The 15,980-nt window shown below is 41.5% G+C and overlaps 1 pseudogene; it reads left to right on the top strand.

Moving 5' to 3' along the window:
• Nucleotides 1–13,124: 13,124 nt before the first annotated feature.
• Nucleotides 13,125–13,726, top strand: LOC139716511 (uncharacterized; annotated as a pseudogene).
• Nucleotides 13,727–15,980: the final 2,254 nt, after the last annotated feature.

Below are 15,980 nucleotides of genomic sequence, written 5' to 3'. Positions count from 1 at the left end.
CTTTGCTCTTAAATGTATTGTGCGAAATTACTTTTCAGTATATTGTTCGAATGAAATTGTCCAAATTGATTATTCGTGCTGTATATTCACATTTACAAATAAGCATGCCGAAACCGTATTTTCCGTTATCAGATTTTTTTTACATTGTTTTTAGGCTGATTTCATGTGGGTTATAGTGTCGCAATTGATCTGAACTTATGCCATTGGTAGATGCTTTCCTATATTAGATATCAGGATTACTCGAGAGTGAAAATGTTCATTTTCATTCATTTTAGAGTGACCTCGGGGATCACTCGAAGAGTGACGAGTGATCCCTAAGCAGGGCTCGACACTAACGGTGGTCCGGTGGCCCGGGGCCACAAAAAACCCACCAAAATGTCAGAAATGAACATAACCATGATAACCGTTGACATAAAAAATTTGCCTTTGGGCCACCAAACTTAAAAGTAAGTGTGGAGTTCTGCCTAAGGTCACTCTAAAATGAGTGAAAATGAACATTTTCACTCAAAAGTCACTCCAATTTCATTCTAATTCACCGTTTTCTGTTTTTCACTCCTCACATCAAAAGTAAAAACTTCCACTCGATTTGATTTTTTTTTTTCGGAGAGTAGAATATCACTGGTTTAAAAAATGTGTCCATAAAAACTTAAGACGGTTTAAGATAGCACAACAGACAAATTTGTATCAAAAACGAAATAATACATTTAATTTGGCGCAATACACTATGTCAACTTTGATGGCTGTCATCTTTATTTTTTTTTGAGCGGTTGATCTAAATTTTGTCTTAAACTATCTATAACAAGATTGATGCCAAGTTTCAAGCTACTACCTCTATTTGAATCTTTATTTTTTGCTTCATCTCATCTGCTTCAGAACAATCTACTTTGAAATAATAGCGATCAGTATTACCTGAGCTACCACTTGGTATGAAAAGTTAGTTTGCAGGCACAAACCCTTGTTTGTCAAAGAAAAAGTCTGAGTTTGTCAAGACTACTACACGCACCACTGGCACTGCATGCTACAAGCGCCAGTGGCAGTGATGCGTGTAGAAGTCTTGGCGCGCGCAGGCTTTTTTTTTATGACCAACAAGGTCTTGGTCACAACTAAAGTGGCCATTTTTACGTAGTGAGTTTTCAAGTTTGAGACATTATAACTCCTGAACCGAAAACGGTACTTACTTCTCATTTTCTCCAAATATTAATTATATGTCAAACAAAATTATTGAAACGTTTCAGGATAATCCTTCAGTCTTTCTCTGATTTATGCTGAATCAAGCATTTTCATGATTTTTCTTTTTTCAGAAAAATATCAAAAAATGAGTGTTTTTTCCTTAAAATCTCAATCCAGTTATCACAATAACCCACAAAAATGGTATCAACTTGTAGAAAATTTTATTCCTCTTTCATATGACATCACATTTGTTGAAATCTGATGTTTCTATCGAATTCTATCATTTAAATAACAAATTCAGTAAATATGGCGGCCATCTTGGACGCCATCTTTGATTTGGAGGCTTTCGCAACAAATTTTTTGAGGTAGACCAGTGGAATGTTGTTTGTTACAACAAAAAACTTGAAAATAAGCATGGTCTACTTAGTTTGTAGAGAGAGTGCAACTCGACCTTTGTTTTTTAGCTTTTGCCCCCCCCCCCCCCCCCCCCCCCCCCCCCCCCCCCGGTTACATGCACTTGCCCGCCGCGAGCACTTCAACCAAAGCATTTGCGTAAAGGGGGTTTCACGCCGGGATTTGCGTAGAGTTGCGTAGAGTTGCGTAGCGACTACGCCGAAATCGGCTGCGTACTCATTAAAAATAATTGTGGTGATCCGCGCAAGATTTGCGTAGTCCCGGCGAAGGGTTACGTATGGTTGCGTAGGAAGCGCGTATCAACGTAGCTTATTCGGCGTGTAGCGGGGGTAGAGTTGCGTACATAAACGTAGGTCGGGCGTACAGGCCGCGTAGACTTGCTTACAGTTGCGGGAAGTTGCGTACCTCGGGCGTATGCACAAATTAATGAAACTGCAGAGCTACTTCAGCATAGCTTTATGCATCTAATTCCACTGATTGCCTGCTGTTCAAAGATAATAAATTATGATGGGGAGGCTAAATCCCTTGCTGGTATCTTCAGTTCTCCAGCAGTTAGCTGTCCTAGAAACAGCATTCGCATAAATACGAACGTTTTGCAAAAAAAAAAGAGAAGAAAAGAGAAGAAAATGAGATGTTGCAAGAATCAGAATTAAGAGGTGTCTGGGTCAAATCTCGGATCGAACGGCGACCAAGAGGCAATACGAACAACAGTCCACTGATGAAAAAACTACATGCCGCCGATGTTTCTTTATTCATCAATTTCATGTGAATGGAGCCACAGGCGTTCAATGAACTCCTGACACGAAATGCACCGAAAATTACATAATATCAAGATACCAATTTCAGGAAAGCTTTAGAATTTAGTTTCAAACTTGCTATAACCCTCAAGTTGACCAGCAGCATTATCATGAAGTAACTTCAGGTTCGTGGAGACACAATGCCCATCTGCCAGACATGGAATAACTGTAGCTTGGCAGCACAAGCGGAGCTGCAAATGAGCAAATGAACTACCTCATGGTGCCATGGGAAGATGAGATACCCATCATTTAGATCAGTGTGACTAAATGGCACTTAAATTGCAGTAGCTTCCTCCTATTATTGGGCATCCAAGCCACCAATAACATTAGGAGACAACGATTTCCCTGATGCTCCTCCAGAAATATTCACTAGCCTGCCAACTTTATCTCGTTGAGTTTTTACTCATGTCTGCGTGCGCTAGTCTGGTTGATCACTATATTGTAGCCTACCTTCTACCCCAATCTCCATTTTTTTATGACTGATATAGCAGCTTCTTAGCCCCCTTGTTATAGTCTTCACAAGCCTTATCATAGAGCATCGGTTGCTATTGAAACCACTCCATTAGAACGTGTACCCTTTCTTTGTCAGTTGAAACTAATAAGGATGGAAACACGTTCTGCTTCCTCTACTTCGGTGATTTTGGGAACTTCCTGGGGAGCTTCATTGCCAGATTCGTTCACACAGTGCTGGCGAATTACCTGCATCTTGATCACTAGAGGTATGCGAATAATGAGCAGGAGAAGAACTCTTGCCCCTACAACAGGATCTTCATCAATATTAATAGTCTACGCAATTGTAAGCAACACTACGTATATGTACGCCATGTCTACGCAAGTCTACGCAAGTGTCTGCGTAACAGTACGCAACACTACGCCATGTCATACGCGAGCCAAAAAAGTGCCTTCGTGTGAACACGGTTTGATGGCGTACTGTTGCGTATAAATGGCGCACATTTGCGTAGTGTTGCGTAGACTTGCGTAAAACCTGCGTGTCAGTGCTGTACGCGGAGGCTACGCGAAAAAATTAAACATGTTTAATTTTTTGCGTACATCTCGCGTACGTATTTTGCGTCCCTCGGCGTACTCTTCCGTAGAGTTGCGTACTCACAGCATACAGATGAGTAGTGTTGTGTAGTCACTACGCAACACTACGCAACTCTACGCATCTCTACGTAAAGCTCGGTGTGAAGCTGCTGTTTGAGTTATGCATTCAGCCGCACAACCGCATCGGGTGGTTCGCTATTCATTCATTCGCATTCACCATTGTAAGGTGGGCTTTTCGAACTAAAAACATGATGATCTTTGCCTTCTGAAATATAAAATATGCCTTTCCAGTATCTACGGTTTTCAAGCTTTGCACTGTCGCGTTCCATGCCACCTTTCCTTTCGAATAATATCACCGTTAGTTTTATTCGAAGTAATTTCGCATCTTCTTCAGTGGCAATGAATACACGTATGATATTTGTTGCAAGTCTGCTGCTGTTAGATAGCTGCTATTAGTTAAAACTTCGCCGAAATTTCTCGAATCCTGTTTCCATTACCACAGACATCGTATGAATTTTCTCTTTGCTCTTGTTGCATTCTCCGTTGTGGAATGAGCGCAAGTATTACATTTTGTCATTTCCAAGAATTGAGCATAAATACAGCAAATAATTTGTGCCAAATAAGTTGTTATTCTTTTTTTTAATTTCCGCTTTACGGAAAACTAAAAAACCCAGCAAGAATCACAAGTTAATATCGATAATGATTACTGCACGATCTTGAATGCACCATAATTACTTGTATGCACCACAAATGCATCCCCATATGCATGACTACAGCGTACATCAAGACTATTGATTTCAACACTACCATAGGGAAAGGTGTATGAAGCTTAACAGCACATACATGCCGTCAATCCCTCGTTTGAGGCGAGTCCCCAACTGGGGCATACCCAAAGTGGGGTGCGTATATTTGTCGTTTGGGAGTTGGGAGTCGAAGTACTTGTCCATTGCAAATAAACTTTCTGCTCAGGCGTGACAAACCTGGAGGCCAAGCCAGGGTTTGATGACTCCAGCAGCTGTCGTATTACGTAAGAGCATGATAAGGATATCTGCCTGTGGCAGACCATTCAAAGTGAACTCAATTTTCTCTATCCTTTCTAAAGTTTTCAATTTTATATTCTATTGAGAAATTCTATGGTCATCCATTTTACATTTCGAACGAAAAAAATTGACCCGTAAATAACGAAAATACAGGAATAAGAAGGAGAGCATTGCCAGTTTGCCGGTGCTGACAATGTGCTATTTGGCAGTGAGTTACAACGGGGAGGTGAGACTACCTCCCTGGTTACAATCAGCCTGCTGACTGGATCATTGAGAAAGAGAGAGAGAGGGAGAGAGAGAGAGAGAGAGGGGGGGGGGGGGGGAGAGCGAGGGGGAGAGAGGGAGGGAGAGGGGGGAGAGATGGGGGAGGGAGAAGGGGAGAGCAAAATGGAATGACAATAGTTCCGGTCACTACAGTACAGGCATGCTCTGTCTGCACAGGGAGGTGTGAGCACACCTCCCTGGTCTGCATACGCTGAATGTCTACACTCACACACACACACGTACACACACACACGCACCATGGAGCTACATGGCCCATGCCAAAACCAAAACAATCTCCTCCTCTCGCGGTGCCCCCCCCCCCCTCCTGTGGCGCTGTGGCGATGACTGATGCTTAGATTAGGCCAGGGTCAAGAAACAGGTGTTTTATATCTTTGACTTTAAGTCATTGATTGCCAAGATATGCACTGGCATTATTTACTGGGGTGTAGCCTCTTCAAACGAGAGATTTGCGTCATGTATGCAATGAAAAAGGAATGCTGAAGTCTTGAATGGTGCATCACAAAGCATACATCATAATGAGTATTCTTGAACTATGATGTCAAAGCAAATAATTATTTAGAAATGCATGTCATTATATATGATATATTACAATAAATTACAATTTTATATCATGTTTATGTTGTAATGCATAATGGTGCTGCAACAGTTGTGGCAACTGTATCACATGCATCTATCCATTGAGGTAATAGGTATATGTATAAATATGTAAAATGCTTTAAAGGGGGAAATCCAGTCCAAATATAAAATAGATAAGAAAGAGTAAATTATTACGAGTCCAATGGTAACAAATTGGATCAAAATTGGATGAAAGAATGGAAATTATGACATTTTGAAGTTTCGTTATTTTTTCGGGGAAACAATTCTTGAATAGTCAATATGAATATGTAAAATGGTAAAGTAAGCATGTCATTCCCTCACAACTTACCATATTATAGTTTGTTCTTAAAATTGTGAAATTTGCAGTTTTTCAGTCAAACGCAATTATGCCCAGGGCTCAAGTCCTCGTATATCTAACCGATCATTTTTCTGAAGTTATTCAACCAGGAATAACGCCATGTTTCAGACTCAAAATTGCTATTAGAGCAACTGCTATAGTGTACAGCATGTGGTTACTTGTTCTCATTTTATCACACACATAAATATAATGTGAGAAGAATCTTCTGCATCCCGGAGTATTAATAGTCATTCTCTTTTGTTTATCCTCACTGTTGGTCTTTAATTGTACCCGTGCTCCTCATCCTGTTCCCCACACTAGGCTTTTGTTGGGACCTACACTCAACAAGCTTTGCTTTTTAGTATGTTCCATCGTATTTCTCTTTGCATCCTTCACTTTGATTGAAAATGACACATCGACGGCTATTATTATGTTTGTATTCCTATTTCTTTATGTATATATCCCAGCTGGACATTCTGCATTGTTATATTGTGTTATATAATATCTACATGATATTATCATGTATTTTCCATCGAGAAATACGAAATTGAAATGATTAGCCCCCTCATTTGCTTATTTATGCCCACTGTACAAGATCTGTTCCGGAAATATCGTTAAATCTTCAAAATGTCATAAATTCCTCATTTTTCACCCAGTTTCAGTCATTTTTTTTTTCAGTTGAACTCGTAGAATTTTACTTTTTTTATCAGACTAACCTATATTTGAACTGGATTTTTCTTTAAACATCGTGAATTTGTTGTTATTATTGAGGTGTCACGCATGTATTCTTGTCAATTTTTTTCCGATACCTTGGATACCCCTTTCATGTTTGCTCACATTTTCGTCTGTTTATAGGGAGTCCCAGTTCAAATTTAAGTTCCCAAGTGTTGCTATCTTTAACAGTGAAAAGTTATAGGACATTGATGCTTTTCAAAGGTGATCGAATACACATATGCTCATAAGAGTAAAATGTGCTTTACTCTAGGAACACGTATTTTATTTTCTCTTATGGTAGAGTAATGAAATGAAATGAAGTGACCTATAGTATACACAAGCAGTATTTCACCAACGTACCGTTCACAGTTAGCACGGTGGAGTTCTTCCAACCATCACTTGAGTTGAACGCGAAAACTTCACACGTAAAGGTTGTCTCATCCTCGACATTTACATCCCGTATTGTTAAGGTAAAATCGCCGCCCATGCTGACTCTATCATTTTCGTCAGAGGGGTAACTGAGGGTACCATTTGTAAAGTTCGCCACCACTTTTCCACTGGATTCTCTGAGCCACTGAACCCGATAGGGTGTGTATGGAAGCCCGCATGGCAGTGAAGCGTTTTCTCCCTTCCAAACTGTCAACCTCGGCGCTGTCTGCACATGGAATTCTGGTGTGGATAAGACGGGGAATATTACTTTGAATGTTACTAAGTAAGTTTCTGCAATGGTTATAAGCAATTTGAGAGAAGAATAGAAATCAGACATATGTACAATCCAAACAAGGTTTATTCTGTTTAGTGCGCAATGAATCGATCCAGTATTATTATGGGGACAATGGAGAATAGGTAGGAAGATTTAATTCAGTTAAATTAAGTCATATTTCATTTCCATCCGAAAAATAACAAAGAAAAGAGAAAGAGTAATACATGAAACTTAGAATAAATTTGCCAAACTGCACAAGTTGTAAGGATGACTGCACACACACACACACACACACATACACACAGACATACAAATAAATACAGCGAAGTAAAACAGTGACCTACTAAAAAGTAAAGTTTGTCAGACGTGGATCATTTTATAAATCATATGATTATTTACCTAAAATTGTCTGTGTACAGTTAGATTCTATATTTCGAAAACTGTTATAAAAATGCGGTGACGCACAGGCATATGAAAAAGAAACATACTTATATTACATTTTGATGCTAGAGGGCCGACATAATTCATTGATTATTGTTAAGTAAGAAATTGTTACAAATCAACAATAAACACAAGCAAACACAGTTGACAATTGATAACGGATTAAGAAAATGTAAAGATAAACTAAAGACTCCATACAAACCCAGACAAAAAACACAATGACATTACAACAGAACGAAGAACAGGAAGAAAAGATGATACAAGAACGAGCTGAGAATAAATGAAGAAAAATCTGTGGAAATTCTGCTATAATCGTCAAGACAGGTTAAAGGTACCAAAATATTTACACTGGCATTTCAATTACCCTGTGTTGCATGTAGAAACCCAATATTAGTTTAGATTTAAATGTAAAGAACTGAAATGAAAGACCGTCAAGGCTTTCATAGAACTTACCACGAACAGTGACTATGGTGCTGTTAGAGTGGTACTTTTTAGTCTTACGGATCATTACTTTACAGATGTACTCTCCGGCGACGTTAAAATCGACAGGTTTTGTGAACACCAGACTGTAGTTTTGGCTTGGTAGTATGTCGAAAGAGTCGCGTAACCTGTCTCCACCCTTCTGACCATTGTGCCACGAGACTAAGTCCTTTACCGCCCCACCAGAGCCATCTGTGACAGAGATAGCGACAGGAGAACGTTGGAACTCCATGCAAAGCCTTGCGTCAGGAACTTGGGGTTTACGAGTATTTAAGAAAGTTATTGATACCAAGGAAACGACGTAGTAGCCGTTAATTAGCTACCGTCACACAGCACAGTAACCGCAGGTTTACGACAAGATGTATTTGTTGCACTGTAACACTCAACCGTGGTTTTCGCCATTTGTTTGATGAGGGCTGACGTCTTGCAGCTGAGCAATCTAAAGATTCATTTCGAGCGTCATCATAATGTTGGCCATATTTTGCTTATTCATTCATTAATGAAATGAAATTTCAATTAATGATAAAGAATGTTAAACAAAAATCAATTCCGTCCAGACCTTTGCTGAAGGAAAAATCCTTTGCAGGACAAAACCAGCTTAAACTATACTAGTTTTCGACGTTGAGGGGGTTATTATCCTGAATAGCGAATAGTACGGGCAGAGAGTTTGGAAGCCAGACTAAAGTTACGTTCAGACGGCAGGCCCTAACCTCGAGGTTAGGAAACCTCGAGGTTTAGCTCTTGCCTCTTAACTACGACGTGTGTCCACACGACGAATCTTAACCTCGAGGTTACGAAACCTCGAGGTTAAGCTTCTGTCCCCCGTAACTAGGAGTGGGTCCCACTCGATGTTAAAACCACAAAACCGGAAGTTTCAGCCCACACTGCTAACAAGGCGTCTATTTATTCTTTAGTCCAACCCTGTCGGACTCACTTACAGGTACTCTTTTTCTCTGTCACGGTATGCAGAGATAGCACTGCACTGATGACTTTATGCCTTTATGAAGATATTCGTCGAAAACATTTTTTTTAGCGTCGGAGAAGAATATAGAATACAGTAGCGAGTTCGACGTGTTCAGTTTGAGAGATCAAGCGCATGGGAAGAAAAGATGATGTTGTTGTGTCGTGCGTCATAGGTTTTTCACGTGTAGTGTATTTGTGGTGTACGTTTGGGAGGTTGACCCGGAAGCAGAGGGAAATTGTGGGGGCTGGAGTTTACGGCGAGGTCACTCTTAACTTCGAGTTCATTGTTTTTTGTGTCCACACGGTGCTTAACTATGAGTGGGGACCCCCCGCGGCTCGTGGTTAGAGCGCTAACCATAAGATTTCTCGTGGCTCGAAACATCGAGCAAACCTCGAGGTTTGCTAACTACGAGTGCGTCTTCACAGTCCCTAACTACAAAGCTCTAACCTCGAAGTTTCCTAACGTCGAGGTTAAGGGCTCCCGTCTGAACGTAACTTAAAATTGGCCGCGCATTTAGCACAGTTTGCGTTTACATAGACCCCGTTTACAGTGCGAGGTTCGGCCGCGGCTCGGCCGCGGCCAAGCCCACCTTCATTTCAGTGTAAACGCGCAAAAGCCAGAATGCGGGGCCAAAATTGGCCGCGCATTAATTGGCCACGCTCAGGAGGTGGTCTCTTTAAGCTGGTTTTGTCCTGCAAAGGATTTTTCTTCTACAAAAACCTTTGCCCGAACGGCGACTTCGTCGCCACGGAATTCAGTGGGCAAAGGGTCTGAAAACCAGATTATACCAAATTGCGTTTGTTTACAAGCAGAGCGCCACTAGAACAAAATATTTAAAGTTTTAAATTAAAAGCGCGGCCGGGCCCGGCAGTGTAAACGAACAAAATTGCGGGGCTCGGCCCCGCAGTCTAGGCTGGGCTGCCCAGCCCCGCACTGTAATCGGGGTCACTGAAAAAGGGCCTGGCTCGGCCGCGGCCGAGCCGCGGCCGAGACCCCCTCCAGAGCGTGGCAAATGCGCGGCCAATTTTGGCCCCGTATTTGGCCTTTTGCGCGTTTCCACTGAAATGAAGGCGGGCTCGGCCGCGGCCGAGCCGGGCCTAGCACTGTAAACGAGGTCTAGGACAGTTGTAACTCCTTTCTTTAAAACCTCCTTGGTTGCGGTGATACAGCAACTCTTTACAGTGTAGGTCTTATGTGGCCGTGCCTCTGATGTATCTCGTAGGACCCCCCCCCCCCCCACCCCAACCCCCCCCCCAAAAAAAAGAAACATTTTATTCATTAGCTCGCTTAAGACTATAGTTAAGTGAACTTGCCACAATTGGGTCTTACGTATATAAGCAAGAGCATGAATGCTCCTTTTTTCTTTTTTTCTTTTTTCTTTCTATTTAATCTTGCTTCTGAGTGCAACGCAGTGATAATGGCCAGCTGTAATTGTGCGACGTTGCTTTCAAACTGTAAATATCACGAGGTTCTCAAGTTCAACACATGCGTGCATATTTTCACACTGGCCGTAACAGTTGTTTGTGCCGGTTTCGTACAGACTTGGTTTTCACTGGCATGTGCCATCGTAGGTGTATTGGCGATATGGAAATTTATGTGGAGTTGGCTTTATAAGCTGTGTTCAGACGAGGACACTTTTGGTCGGAGTAACTTCAATCTGAGGAATGGTCGGAGTAATGAACGTCTGAACAAGATATTTCTGAGTTTTCCCACGAGTATCTCGCTACCACGACTAGCCAATCGGAGTAAATTGTGCCCGTGCGGAGTATGTCTGAACATACCTTACGACCTAGGTAAACCTTCCGGGGTCAAATCGCAATGTTGACATTTTGTGAGTACACGTGTGCGCGTGTACTGCAATTCTAACCTAGTCGATCGCGACAAAGAAGCTAGGGCTCAGCAAATTCCATCAACAAGAATGGAGGAGACAAAAAAAAAAAAATGCCACTGATAAAAACAATCGTATGGTCGACGTGCGCGGCTCTACCACTCCGGAAGTTAGACCGACCCTCCACAGTGATCCCCGCGAAGGTCGTGGTAAATTGGTCAAAGTTTCTTCCCATGACTGTCGTGTGAACAGAGAGTCATGGAAAGATAAGTGTAATTTTTAATTTTAATTGCTGCTCCATAAAAATTTACTCCAACTAGAAATATGGCTGTTATGTGCCCTGTATTTAGATGTTGATTCTATTGCCTCTGATGTCTAAAAGTAAGGAAATTTTTTTCTTTTCCTACTCTCTAAATTACCTGATAAATGTATTCAGTATTTTCTTGAATTTTGAAAACACAAATGCAAGTAAGTAAGAATGCCATAATTTTTTTTTTTCATTCTGAATTATATGGATTTGAACTAAGTTGGACATGTTAATGTAGCAAATGATCAGGATCTTACAGAGGTGGGGCGAGTGAAACTGCTGACTTTTGTTTTTCCTCTTGCTGCGCAAAGTAGAGATTCATCCATGCTGTTATCATGTCATGACGTCAATGAAAAATTAAAGTATAATATATAATTTCGTTTTTCTTTTTTTTAAGGTTATTTATCAAATGAATTGCTTGAGTAAAATAGGCGTATTTTCAGTACGGGGTCACTGCTGTCGCCTATTGGATGTATTGTTTGTGCCGTCTGTCCCCAGATAGCGGTGTTTAACGATACACACGTCGTGCTGTAGGTATTCGATGATGCTTGGATAGGAGTGCATTAATCATGTATGAACATCCGTATTTGTTTTTCTTTGAAGAGCTCAAAGTCGGTTTCCCATTTTATGGTTTTTTGTGGTATCGTTAGATTGTCAATACATTTTGCAGGAACGGTCTGCCATATTATGCAAAGTAAATTGAAAATGTGTCTTTTTTACGTCCCCAAGCATGCTTAGTGTAGAAATGCCTATTGAATTTTTCTACTTTCTTTTCTCTATATAGTCAAGTAAACAATGACTTTTACCCTATTACTTGAATACACAATTGACTTATATTGACAACTGTCACTGGCGCCCAAGGTTTTATTTTGTTAGGCACATGAGAGCTTTGCTGACTTTTCTCCCTTCTTTCCTGTGTGTAACACAGTGATCACGTTCAGCCTTTATCCATGTTATTTTCACGTCTTGAATGTAGTAAGGTGCTCCAATATCATGTCTATTTTCAGTGGTCTCTGCATAATAATAGTAATCTGTTGGCTGCACCATCTGGTGCAATGCCAGTTCGCACAGCCACTCGCTGTGGTATGTGTTTTTCACACGAGTTATGCATGTCTTCTGACAAGTTTCCCTTTCTTTCTCTTTTTCTTGTTAGTTTCTATTCCCCCTTACCTTCCGTCGTCTTTTTTTTTCTTCGTTCTCTTCCCTTCTCTTCATGTTCCTTCTTTACTTGTTCGTTTATTGTTAAATCTGCTGGATGATGCCAGGCTTTGTTTTACAAAGCACAGGCGATTTTGCTTTTTTAAGGCCCCGTCACACTACAGCGAATGCCCAACGAATGCCAAGCGAAAGCCCAACGAATTCGAAAATGTGAAGACAGTTTGCATGCCTGCCGTTCTTTGAATTCATTAGCTATTCGTAGGAATTCGCAGAGAGGATACGCTGGAGATTTTGGACATGTTTAAAAAATAAAATCGGCTCCCGCGTATCTCTGCGAATCCCGACGAATAGCTAATGAATACAAAGAACGCCAAGCATGTTACGAACTAATCTAGTATTACCAATGGATGTTAACATATCTTCAAATTTTCAAATTCATTGGACATACGTTGGGCATTCGTTGGGCATTCGCTGTAGTATGACGGGTATACCATGTGATGTATACCGGTCATGAAACGTTTGTTTTTAACATCATATTATATAAAGTAGATCAACATACTTAATCATTACGTATTGGTTCTCCGGAAAAGATGCATGACTTGGTGAGAGCAACAGTGTAGCTCGGCTCTGCAGTTGTTTTGTGGAATTCATTTTCGGTAGCGAGCGCATACCTCTTTCTTTTGCTGCGCATTTCTGTTGCGTAATTCTTCGCATTCTTCTCCTTGGCGCGCTTATATTCTCCTAGTTAGCCTTTCAGGCTTCATTCTCGGTCGAGCATTCCACCATCACTCATCAGTTTACGCTCTCTCCGTCATTGTCCGTCGTTTCGAGTCAGCATACGTACCATGGGCGGCGAGATCGCCCCGTCGAACCTCGACATTCTACAAGCTATCAACGCCATACAGAAGAGAGTCGACCTCGCCTGCAAACACCAGTCCACGGGTCTTCCCGTCTTTAAGAGCGAGGGCAACAAGCAGCAATTTGAGCACGCTGCTAAAGTTGCTAATCTCATCGAATCCGCTCTTTATTCCTTCGAAGAGGTCGACACACCCTGCGCCGCCCAGCACCTCAAGAGCAGAGCAGAGCTACATTAGCGCCAGAAGCTAATCAAAATAGCCGTTCCCCTCTCGGTTGGTTGACAGTTAAGGAGTATGTCGCAGACGAACTCTCAGACGATTCTGGAGACGAGAAGCGCTTAAGGAAGGCAGAGAAGGCCGCCGCCACAAAGAAATCAGAGTCCGCCAAGAAAGCAGCCAGGACACAGGCCTGGCCACGCCCATCTCTACGTTCCCGGGCTCTTCCGTACTCTTCTGCTCCTCGCGGCTACGCTTCTTTTCGTCACTACACACCAAGGCCTTTCATGCCCGCATTCCGAGCAGAGAACCGCATTTGCTTCCAATGCGGTATCACAGGCCACGTTCGCACCAACTGCCCCTCCCTGGAGTGAAAGGTAGATTGAAACAATATTTTTTTTCATTTTGGGAGCAAGATCTTAAAGCCAGCAAATCCATTCTCGACTCAGTAAAGAATGGGTATAAAATTCCTTTTGAGACGATCCCCCCCTTTTTTTTTTGTGCCAAGAGCAATCGTTCTAGTTTAATGCACCCCAACTTTGTGGAGTCGGCCATATCTGATTTGTTAAGAAAAAAGTTCATTGTCGAAGTCGATACCCGCCCAATGTGTTGTAATCCTTTAACTTGGCATTGAGGTTCAACTTTAGGATTCCGCCTAGAAGAACCAGCCGCGGTTACTGCGCAGCATGCATCTAAATTTTCAGAAGTTTTGATAGATTCGAATAGCTTCCGATCTTATGTTTTCGATTTTATCGTTCCCTTTTGAGAGCTGAACAGTGACATACCTCTTTCTTTTGCTGCGCATTTTTGTTGCGTAATTCTGCGCATTTTTGTTGCGTAATTTTTCGCATCCTGTTAGCGTGCTTATATACCGGGTGTCCCCCCCCCACCCCCCCCCCCCCCCCCACAAAAAAAAAACAAAAAAAAAGCGGAACGGTGGATTTTCAGTAACTTGCGTTCTAAAAGTGATATAATTATTTTTTGACATCATTAGAAAGAGCATCTTCCGCAGAAGACCATGATTCCAGAATCATTCAATTTAGTTCAGTACTTTTTATTCTACCCCAATTTCTGTAAATGCAGTCATTTTCAATTTTTTGCGACTTATGAGATAATAAATTGGGTGCGACACGCGTTCCATACGGTGCATTGTGTAAGCTCGTTGATCCATTTCAACAAAAGATACAGCTTTCATATTGGGAGCGCGCGCACACACAGACACACACACACACACACACACACTGTTTTTTCCTGGTCCGTTCCCAATGTGAAAGCTGCATCTTTTGTTGACATGGATCATCGAGCTTACACAATATTCACCGTATGGATCGCGTGTCGCACTCAAATTATTATCTCATAAGTCGCAAAAATCAGGCGAAATTTGAAAATGACTGCATTTTCAGAAATTAGCGTAGAATAAAAAGTACTGAACCGAATTTAATGATTTTGGTATCATAGTCTTTTGCGGAATATGCTCTTTCTAATGATGTCAAAAGATATATAACTTATAGACCGCAAGGTACTGATAGTCCACCGTTCCGCTTTTTTGGGACACCCGGTATATTCTCCTAGTTAGCCTTTCAGGGTTCGTTCTCGGTCAAGCATTCCACCATCACTCCCACCCAATACACCCCTCCCTTCCAATTTTTCTTTATTTTGTATATGTATTTTCGGGGTTTATTTTAAATATTTGTCTCGTACTTTAGTTCTCGCCATACTTATATTTTTACAAGTTTTCATTGATCATTTCGATCATCACATTTGTGCAATTTTTATATTCTTCAAGATTGTTTCCAAGCAAGATTGCTGTGCTAATTTGCCGTTCTTTTTTCCTTTTTGAATTTACAGGCGAATGTGCTAAGTCGACCAATTACCATCATAAAGACATATCTTCCTTTGAGAGTGATGAGTCATGATGCAATGCAACATGAATCAATTGTCTTCCTATCTGTGAGGCAGCTCGAGTTTAGCGCATACTTCAAACATTTCTGAGTGGCGGCATGAGACTTTGGCTGCGTTTATCAACTCCTTTTCTCGGCAGAAACAGGTTATCCAAACAGCTTTCAAGGAATTTTTACGAGTTGACAAACGCAAAGCTGTTTTGAAAGCCCTTTAGGAAAGCCTTTTACGAAAGGGTGCGTTTATCAACTCTCCAATCTCGGCAGAAACAGGTTATCCAAACAGCTTTCCGGGAATTTTCACGAGTTGATAAACGCAAAGCAGTTTTGAAAGCCCTTTAGGAAAGCCTTTTCGAAAGCCCCAAATTTGTGACGATCCAAACAGGTTTCCTAAACAGGTTATCAGAAACCTGTTTGTAAAAGCCTTTCGAAGTTGATAAACTCGAAGCTGTTTTGAAAGCCCTTTAGGTCGCCCTACTGCGGTTACGCAACCATGCGTTTCCGGTTTCTGAAAAGACGCGCGCCACGTAAAGTGCACACGAGTACGTGTACACAGGCGTATACAGCTGTGTGTAATGCACGCATATTCTTGGAACAAGGAGGTGTTTCTTTCACCAACAAGGTTTGAGAAATAGAGTAACAACAGTCTCATTCCCTTTGATCCCATGTCTCATGCCGCCACTCAGAAATATTTGAAGTATGTGCTAAACTGGAGCTGCCTCACAGATAG

This window comes from Diadema antillarum, unplaced genomic scaffold (assembly GCF_040938485.1).
Source record: "Diadema antillarum isolate AM-2024a unplaced genomic scaffold, OU_Dant_1.0 scf00000066, whole genome shotgun sequence".
Lineage (NCBI taxonomy): Eukaryota > Metazoa > Echinodermata > Echinoidea > Diadematoida > Diadematidae > Diadema > Diadema antillarum.
The sequence above is the reverse complement of the archived record's forward strand: the minus strand, read 5'-3'. Positions and strand labels throughout refer to the sequence as shown.